We start from the raw sequence: 8,974 nt of genomic DNA, 5'->3' as shown, positions 1-8,974 counted from the left end.
CAATTCGGTTATGTCTTGACTCATGGTTACAAGCATTCCTTCTATCCGGTTTAATTGATCTTGAAATTGTTGGTTCGGATTAAGTTGGGTAGGTTGATTATTTTGGCCATGATATGATGGTTGGGGGTAAGTGTTTTGTGTGGCTTGGTATGATCTTTGGTTGGAGTTTTGGTATGTGGAATTGTTATGTTGGTTGTGGTTGTAAGGTTTGTGGTTTTGTGGTTGGGTTTGTTGGTTCCCCCACCCAAAGTTTGGGTGATTTTTCCATCCTGGGTTGTAAGTGTTGGAGTGTGGATCATATGATTGCCTTTGTTGGTTTCCCACATAATTGGCCTCTTCCCAATCACCTCCTTCAATGCTTACTTCCTCTTGATCTTGTGTGTGTATTGCAGCCACTTGCTTTGTTTCTAATTGCCTGGTAAGCTCTGCTAGTTGCTTGGCAAACACCTTGTTTTGGGCTAGAATTGTATCAACATGGTTCAGCTCCATGACTCCCTTAGTGTTGTGCCTTTCTGATGCATAGTAGTACTCATTCTCAGCCACTGTCTCAATCACTTCAATGGCCTCTTCCACAGTCTTTTTCCTGTTCAATGAACCTCCTGATGAATGGTCTACAGCCTTCCTTGATTCATAAGAGAGTCCATCATAGAAAATATACAATTGCACCCAATCATGGAACATGTCTGGTGGGCATTTCCTTGTCAAATCCTTGAATCTCTCCCATGCCTCGTAGAGAGTTTCACCATCTTGTTGTCTAAAAGTTTGAACCTCAGATCGAAGCCTATTGACCTTTTGTGGGGGGTAGAAACGTGCCAGAAACTTGCTTTCCACCTCATCCCATGTTGTTAGACTCCCCCTTGGGAATGATTCCAGCCACTTAGCTGCTTTGTCCCTAAGTGAAAATGGGAACAAAAGCAGTTTATAGGCATCTTCCTGGACTCCATTGGACTTCACAGTGTCACAAATTCTCAGGAATTTTGTGAGATGTTGGTTGGGATCTTCATTAGCACTTCCACCAAATGAACAATGATTCTCCACCAGTGATATTAGCTGTGGTTTGAGCTCGAAATTGTTGGCCTGAATGGGTGGTTTCTGGATGCTGCTACCACAATTCCCAGAGGTTGGGTTTATGTATGAACTAAGAACCCTCCTCTCAGGAATGGCATTGTTTCCATCAGCTCTCTCATGGTTGTGAACTTCTCTATCCATGTTGAGATCTAGAGCTTCCTCAAAATTGTCCTCAGATTCTCCTTCAGATTCTTCTTCTCCCAGTACTCTCTTCCCTCTTGCTTCCCTTCTAAGTCTATGAAGGGTCCTCTCTGGTTCGGTATATGGAGGAGTTGATGTCTCTCCTCTCCTACCTGTCATACAAGAACACAGCACAGGCAACAAACAAGTGAAATACTCTTGGTTAATGGATGAGTATGGTTAGAGCAATTGAGGAATTAATTCAAACAGTTAGTGAGTCAGTGAGTTAGTTGCTTGAATTTAAAGGCATAAAGAAAGAAAACATGTGCAGAAATTAAAATTCAACAAGTAACTTGTACTGAATTAATCAAAACAAAAAAAAATGCTCAATCTAGTTAACTTCCAATTTGAGAATTGTCAATCGAAAACCAATCCCCGGCAACGGCGCCATAAACTTGATGCGCATAAACTAGTTATGCTACGATTTAGGAAATTGCACGATCGGCAAAATTCCTTCCGGCAAGTGCACCGGTTATCGTCAAGTAAAAACTCACAATAGAGTGAGGTCGAATCCCACAAGGATTGGTTGAGTGAGCAATTCGGATTAGAAGTGTGTTCTAGTTGAGCGGAATCAAGATTGAGATGAGAATTGCGGAATGTAAAATTGGCGGGAAAAGTAAATGACAAGAAATTGAAATGGCGGAATCTTAAATTGCATGAATTAAAGAGCAGAAACTAAATTGCTGAAATTAAAAGGGAATGGGGGTGATTGCATGAATTGAGTTGCAGAATGTAAAGAGAAGATGGAAATCAGATTTGGGGGATTCATTGGGTTATAGGAGATATTGAGATCTCCGAATCAAAACATGTTTATCTCTTCCTCAAGCAATGCGTTCATTGAATTTTGCTTGGCAATCTTATATGATTGGATCCCAATCCCTTGGCTCACCAATTCTCTCTAAAAATGAACAAATTCCCAATCCCTTGGTTTAAATGTTCAGAAGAAGAGATGATGCTCGATTACTGATTATACCACACAGTTTCATGAACCACAATTTGGTAGGATTACATGTCACAATATCCATCCAAACCCCAATCCAATTCACTGTGAGAAAGCTTCTCTAGCATGAATCCTCCATTCCTTTCCCAAGGTTCCGAAGGATTCCAATTATGGGTAGTTTCTTTCCCAAGACAACTACCCAATGGAATTAGATCGAGAAACTTTCTAACAAAATTCAAGAGAAAAGATTGAAGAAGAAGATAAACTATTATTGATTCATTGAATTACAATAGAGCTCCCTAACCCAATGAAAGGGGGTTTAGTGAGTCATAGCTCTGAATTCAATTACAAAGATATGAAAACTAGCTAAAAGTGAAAAGTAAAAGTTCAAAAAGTGCCTTCTAACTTAAATTCTATCCTATGTATACACTTTCTATATTGAGCTTCTGTTGTGTTTCTTGGGCTTTGAGGCCTCTCCTTGCTTTCCTTTTGCTTTGGGTTATGATCCATAATCTTGATGAGGCTGCTGATCCAAATTCTGTAACATTCATTGAGCCAACTTAGTGATAATCAAATAATGGCACATGACTCAATAAATTGAAATTTCAGACTCATCAATCCTTCAGGCCCAATCCCATAAACCATGATATTCAATTGGGTTTCATACCAGAATAAGTTTAAGTTAATGTTTGTGCTCAAATACTAACTTAAACCACAATATTTTTGGTCCAGAAACCTTTTCCAAGAGTGGCGTTTAAGTTGCAGTTTAAGCTTAAACTGCAGCTTAAACGCCAGACACTTCCAGTGAGGCCTTTTGTAGAAGCACGTTTAAGCTTCAGTTTAAGGTTAAACTGAAGCTTAAACGTGGAAATGGAAGAAGGCAGCCCTGGAGAGTCATGTAGTCGAACACGTTTAAGCTTCAGTTTAAGGTTAAACTGAAGCTTAAACGTGGATATAGGAAGGGCAGCCCTGGAGGTCGAACACGTTTAACCTCCAATTTAAGGTTAAACTGGAGGTTAAACGTGGAAATGGAAGGAGGCATCCTGGATGTCGAACACGTTTAACCTCCAGTTTAAGGTTAAACTGGAGGTTAAACGTGGAAGCTTAGAAGAGTAGCCCTGGAGGTGTCGAACACGTTTAAGCTCCAGTTTGAGGTCAAACTGGAGCTTAAACGTGGAAATGGAGAGAGCAACCCTGGAGGAGAGTTCTTGGTCGAACACGTTTAAGCTCCAGTTTGAGGTCAAACTGGAGCTTAAACGTGGAAATGGCTCCCTGGTGCTTTTCCCATTCTGGCGTTTAACCTCCAGTTTGAGGTCAAACTGGAGGTTAAACGTGGAACTCCTTCCTGAGTGGCATTCTCATTCTGGCGTTTAACCTCCAGTTTGAGGTCAAACTGGAGGTTAAACGTGGAATGCTTCGTTGGTGAGACTTTTCATTCTGGCGTTTAACCTCCAGTTTAAGGTTAAACTGGAGGTTAAACTTTAATTCCAGCATTTCTTAGCCTTCATGATTCTGGCGTTTAAGCTCCAGTTTAGGCTTAAACTGGAACTTAAACTCCACATGTGATATTCAAGCTTCCTTTATTGATTTTGTTGCTTCCTTGCTTAGCCTCTTCTTCCCTGAAATCATCCAAACAAATGCATCAAAGTCTTGCAAAATTTCATGAGAAATCTTCCATTCATAGCATTCAAGTAATATAACTAAAACTCATGGAATTTGCATCAAAATCATACTGTTTGGATGGTTCATTGCTTTGTTCTTCATTTAACCATTCTTGGTTACTTTAAGCTCAAGAAAATGCATAAAACAACTAAAACTAACAGAAAAATGCTAGTGAAACTAGCCTAAGATGCCTTGGCATCACTCACTCTCTTCATTGCCATAAACCCTAAACAACCAAAAGTCTCCACAACCTTACCATCTTCACATATTAACTATCATTCATGGCGTCTTCGGGTTCTAAAAGAAGGAAGGCATACCAATAACTGTACGAAGGGTGAAAGCTGCAGCATCCCCTTTGCCTCAGCGGAAGCAAAGGAAGAAAACAGCCCCTCAAGTAGTAGAAGGACAAGTCTTAGAGGGTCAAGCACAACAGACCTTGGACATTCACCAATTGCAGGAGGCCATTGATGGCTTGTCTAGACAATATTTGGAAAGCCAAGGAGCACAGAAAGAGCTTCAACTACAGATGATGGGGCAACAAGAGGAAACACTTTCAAGATGGATGACTCAGCAAGGTGAGTGGCAAAGGCAAATGATGGAACAGCAACTAAGTCAAGGACAACAATGGGGAGAAACATTCAACAGGATGGAACAAAGGCAAAACGAGCAACAAGAATCCACCCAGAGGCTAATCAACATCCAAGCACATCAAGGGGTGCACATACATGAGATGCATCGAAGACAAATAGAACAGGCAGAACTATTGGATGAGCAAAGGGCATTCGCAGAAGGAGTTTACATGAGCGAAACAGGACATCATATAAACACTCAAGCCAGGCTCGGTTACTTAGTGGGACAGCTGCCAATATTGCATCCAGGAATAGCCAAGTATGATGAAATGAAGGATGAATTAGCACGAAAAGAAAGACAAAGGGTGGAAGAGAGTCATGAGTCAGTGAGGAAGGCACTTGAGGATTGGAAGCAAGCAAGATTGGCATGAATGCGTGGAAATGCAAGAGGAAACAAGGAGGACAAGCAAGGAAAAGAGCATGGACATCCACAACAGTAAAAGGTGGTGGAGTTCCTTCTTTGTTCCATCTTTCTCTATGTTTTAAATAAGGAAGATCTTGTATGAAATAGAACTTGCTTCCATGTTATGTTTAAACCTTTTTCAATTATGTCTTTTAAGTTTTTGGTATTGAAGAAAGTCTATGTGCACTAGTCTTTATGTCACTGCATCCTTACTTTACTTTATTGTAAGCTTGTCTCTTTAAACCAAATGAAGAAGAGAATGTTTATGTTTTTAAAAGACCAGAGTAGAGTTCATAATATGAAAGTGCATTCATGAATCTTTGGGGTAGTCATAAGTTAGCTAAGTTGGTTCAACCACAAGGCTAGGAGGACAACTATCTATCCTGAATACTTGACTTTGGATATACCTATGAGACTAAGTTAATAACAAGATCCTAGTAAGAGAAAAGGGAAAGAACAATGGAAGTGAAAAACAAAAGAAAAAGAGTAAGCAATAAGGCTAGGCACCAATGGTTTGGACCTTGAGACAAGTGTCTGTGGTGTTCCTGTGTGAGGGATCTACTTAGATGAATAAGCTCTCAGGGGTGCTTTATCACCTGGTAACTTGGGTTAACTAACCCGGGATTATCAGCTGAAAGTCCATTATCAAGAGTAACCCTCACCACAGAGCATTTAGTAACCCAAAGAGGTGCTGGACACCAAGGTCTCAAGAAAGAAAATAAATGAACTATATGCCTGTGGTGTGTATGTATGGGGTAGAGACTTGAGGTAGTAAGTCCTTAGGGGTGCTTCAACACCTAGCACCTTGAACCAACTGGTTCGGGAGTGTTGGCTGAAAGCTTATCTTAAAAAGTTGCCCCCTTACAGAGCACTTAGCCTAAGAACACCAATAAGCTCTGAAATGACAATAAAGGGATCAATGAATAAAAGTCTTATGGGATGTAAGCAAAGTGAGTGTTTTAAGACATGATAAAGGTCTGAAAGCCAGGAATGAACCTAAGTTGCTATGCATGAAACCACCATAAAATCAGGGATATGACTTCCACAAGAATGACTCATTCCTCTGGATATTCCATTCATCATTCTCTTGTTCCAGTACTTGCTTAGGGACAAGCAAGCTTTAAGTTTGGTGTTGTGATGCCAGGGCATCTTGGCCAGTTTCACTAACCTTTTCTTTACTGTTTTTAGGGTAGTTTCATGCATTTCTTTAGGAAATAAGCTAGTTTTGGGTAGATATTCACCTACACCTTGATTCAAGCATACATTGTGCATTTTACATTATTTCATGAGGATTTTGCATGAATTTAGTGACGAATTGTATGCTGCATTACCCATGACTTGGACTAGAACTTTGATGCACTCTGTTGCTTGATTTCAGGACCAAAGGAAGCAAGGAAAGGGAGGTAACTTGCAAGGTTAATGAGAAAAGTGATTGCCAATAACACTCCCAAAGCCATCATTGCCCACGTTAAGAGTCACGTTAACTAAGTTAACGTGCACTCTAACGTGGAGAAGGGAAGTTGAGCCAACGTTAGTGACACTTAACATTGTCACTAACGTTGGCAAACACTCATGAGTGGCCACGTTAGAGCCCACGTTAACCTAGTTAACGTGGCCTCTAACGTTAACCTAGTTAACGTGGCCTCTAACGTTAAAGGGGGAAGAGAAGCCAACGTTAGTGACATTCAACATTGTCACTAACGTTGGCCTAAGGATGCAACACACCACGATAACTCCCACGTTACCTTGGTTAACGTGGGAGCTAACGTAAGAAGTGAGAGTTGTCGACAACGTTAGTGACACTCAACATCGTCACTAACGTTGGAAGCAACCACACAACCCCCCAAGGAGCCACGTTAACTTCCACGTTAACTTAGTTAACGTGGAAGCTAACGATGAGGAATGAATGATGAGCCAACGTTAGTGACACTCAACATTGTCACTAACGTTGGGGTGGCTAAGAATGGCCACGTTAGAAGCCACGTTAACCTAGTTAACGTGGACTCTAACGTAGATCTAGGGGCACATTGGAACGTTAGTGACAATGTTGAGTGTCACTAACGTTCTCGAAGTTTGGCAAGGCCACGTTAGAAGCCACGTTAACCTAGTTAACGTGGGCTTTAACGTGAAGCAAAAAGGGGCACACTGGAACGTTAGTGACAATGTTGAGTGTCACTAACGTTCTCGAAGGTTGGCAAGGCCACGTTAGAAGCCACATTAACCTAGTTAACGTGGGCTCTAACGTGAGGAAAAGGGGTACATTGGAACGTTAGTGAAAATGTTAAGTGTCACTAACGTTCTCGAACTTATACTTTCACTAAATGTTAACACCCCTAACGCCCTGAGCTAAAGTCTCTGCCCACTTAGCACATTCTCTCTGCAAGTAAAGCCAAGCCCAAATGAAGAAAAGAACTGCTTCAAACTCAAGATCCAAAGGCCCAAGACTTGAAGAGCCAATTAGAAGCTGAGAGAAGTAGTATATATAGGAGTAGCTTTGAATTGTTAAAGGAGTTCTGGAGGATAAAAAAAGAGAATTACTCTCTGTATTTTACTTTCTCTGCAATTTCTAGTTCTATGATGTACTCTCCATCTTTATTTTCATTTTCTAGAGCTATGAACAACTAAACTCCTTTCATTGGGTTAGGGAGCTCTGTTGTAATTTGATGGATCAATACTAATTTTCATTATTCTTCTTCTATCTTTTCTCTTGATTTTACCTGAAAGCTTTCGATCTTCATCCAATTGAGTAGCTATCTTGGAAGATAAGCTATTCAAACTTGGATCTCTTTTGAACCTTGAAAGAGGAATGAAGAGATCAAGCTAGAATTGTTTTCTCATGCTGGACCAAATTGGGTTTGGATGGGTATGTGACTATAACCCTCTCAATACTTGATTTGGGAAATGCATGTGGTATAATCAGTGACCATACTTCATCTCTTCTCATGAGCAATTGACCAAGGAATTGGCTATTGATCAAGATTTGAGAGATTGAATTGCAAGAAATTGTAATTCAATCACTTAAGATTGCCAAGGAGATCAATGAGTGCATTGATTGAGGAAGAGATGAAAATGAACTTGATCCGGAGAATTGCAACATCTCCTAAACCCAATGAACTCCCCATCTCTGATCTACCCATTCTCTTTAATTTCTGCCATTTACTTTTATGAGCAAATCCCCCATTCCCATTTACAATTCTGCAATTTATTTTCAGTCATTTACTTCCAGTCCTTTAATTCTAGCATTTACTTTTCTATTATTTACATTCCCGCCATTTTATTTTCTGCAACTCTCAACCCAAATTCTGGATTCGCTCAACTAGAACATTCTTCTAATTAAAGTTGCTTGATCAATCAATCCCTGTGGGATTCGACCTCACTCTATTGTGAGTTTTTACTTGACGACAAATTCGGTACACTTGCCGAAAGGAGATTTGTTGAGAGACAAGTTTCCACCCGCATCACACAAGTAATAAACCTCTTTAAAATTGATAACCGAAGTATTTAAACCTCGGGTCGTCTTCTCAAGGAACTGCAGGGAAGTATGTTCTTATTAATGGTTATGAGTTTTGTAAATTGGAGGTTTTGAAAGTAAGGGACAGGTAACTAAATGACAAGAAAAATAAATAAATATCTATAAAATAAACTCTTGGTAAGGTATGAAAATTCGGAAGTCCTATCCTAGTTACTCCTATGAGAATGGAAGTTAATCTCACTTAGTTAACCCTTATGAAAGTAAGGGAAAGTCAAGTGAGCTAATTAGTTAGATTCCTAAGTCCTAGCTAACTCCTAAGGAAAGACTAGAGTTAGTGGAATACCAGTCAATTTAGCCGAGATAACAACCAATCACGGATAGTTGATAACTCAAGAGCTTCCAGTTAATCAATCAAAGCCAATAATAATATAAAAAGCTAAATAAGAATCTTTAAATTTGAAATACCTCAATTGCATTAATAAGAGAAAATCAATCTAAACATAAAGAGTTCATAAGCCAATTTGGCAACATAAGTAATTAAATGAGAGCATTAAAGCATCTGAAAGTAAAAGAAAAATACAAAGTAAAAGGAATATTGAACCTGATGAAGAGTTGAAATT

General features: G+C 39.8%; 1 non-coding gene across 1 annotated transcript; it reads left to right on the top strand.

Moving 5' to 3' along the window:
* Nucleotides 1–679: 679 nt before the first annotated feature.
* LOC148548004 (small nucleolar RNA R71) lies at nucleotides 680–783 on the top strand. The gene has a single exon (XR_015897892.1). It is a non-coding gene; the product is annotated as a small nucleolar RNA R71 (small nucleolar RNA).
* The last annotated feature ends 8,191 nt before the right edge of the window (nucleotides 784–8,974 follow it).

This window comes from Arachis ipaensis, chromosome B8 (genome assembly GCF_059453495.1).
Source record: "Arachis ipaensis isolate K30076 ecotype BB chromosome B8, ASM5945349v1, whole genome shotgun sequence".
Classification (NCBI taxonomy): Eukaryota; Viridiplantae; Streptophyta; class Magnoliopsida; order Fabales; family Fabaceae; genus Arachis; species Arachis ipaensis.
The sequence above is the reverse complement of the archived record's forward strand: the minus strand, read 5'-3'. Positions and strand labels throughout refer to the sequence as shown.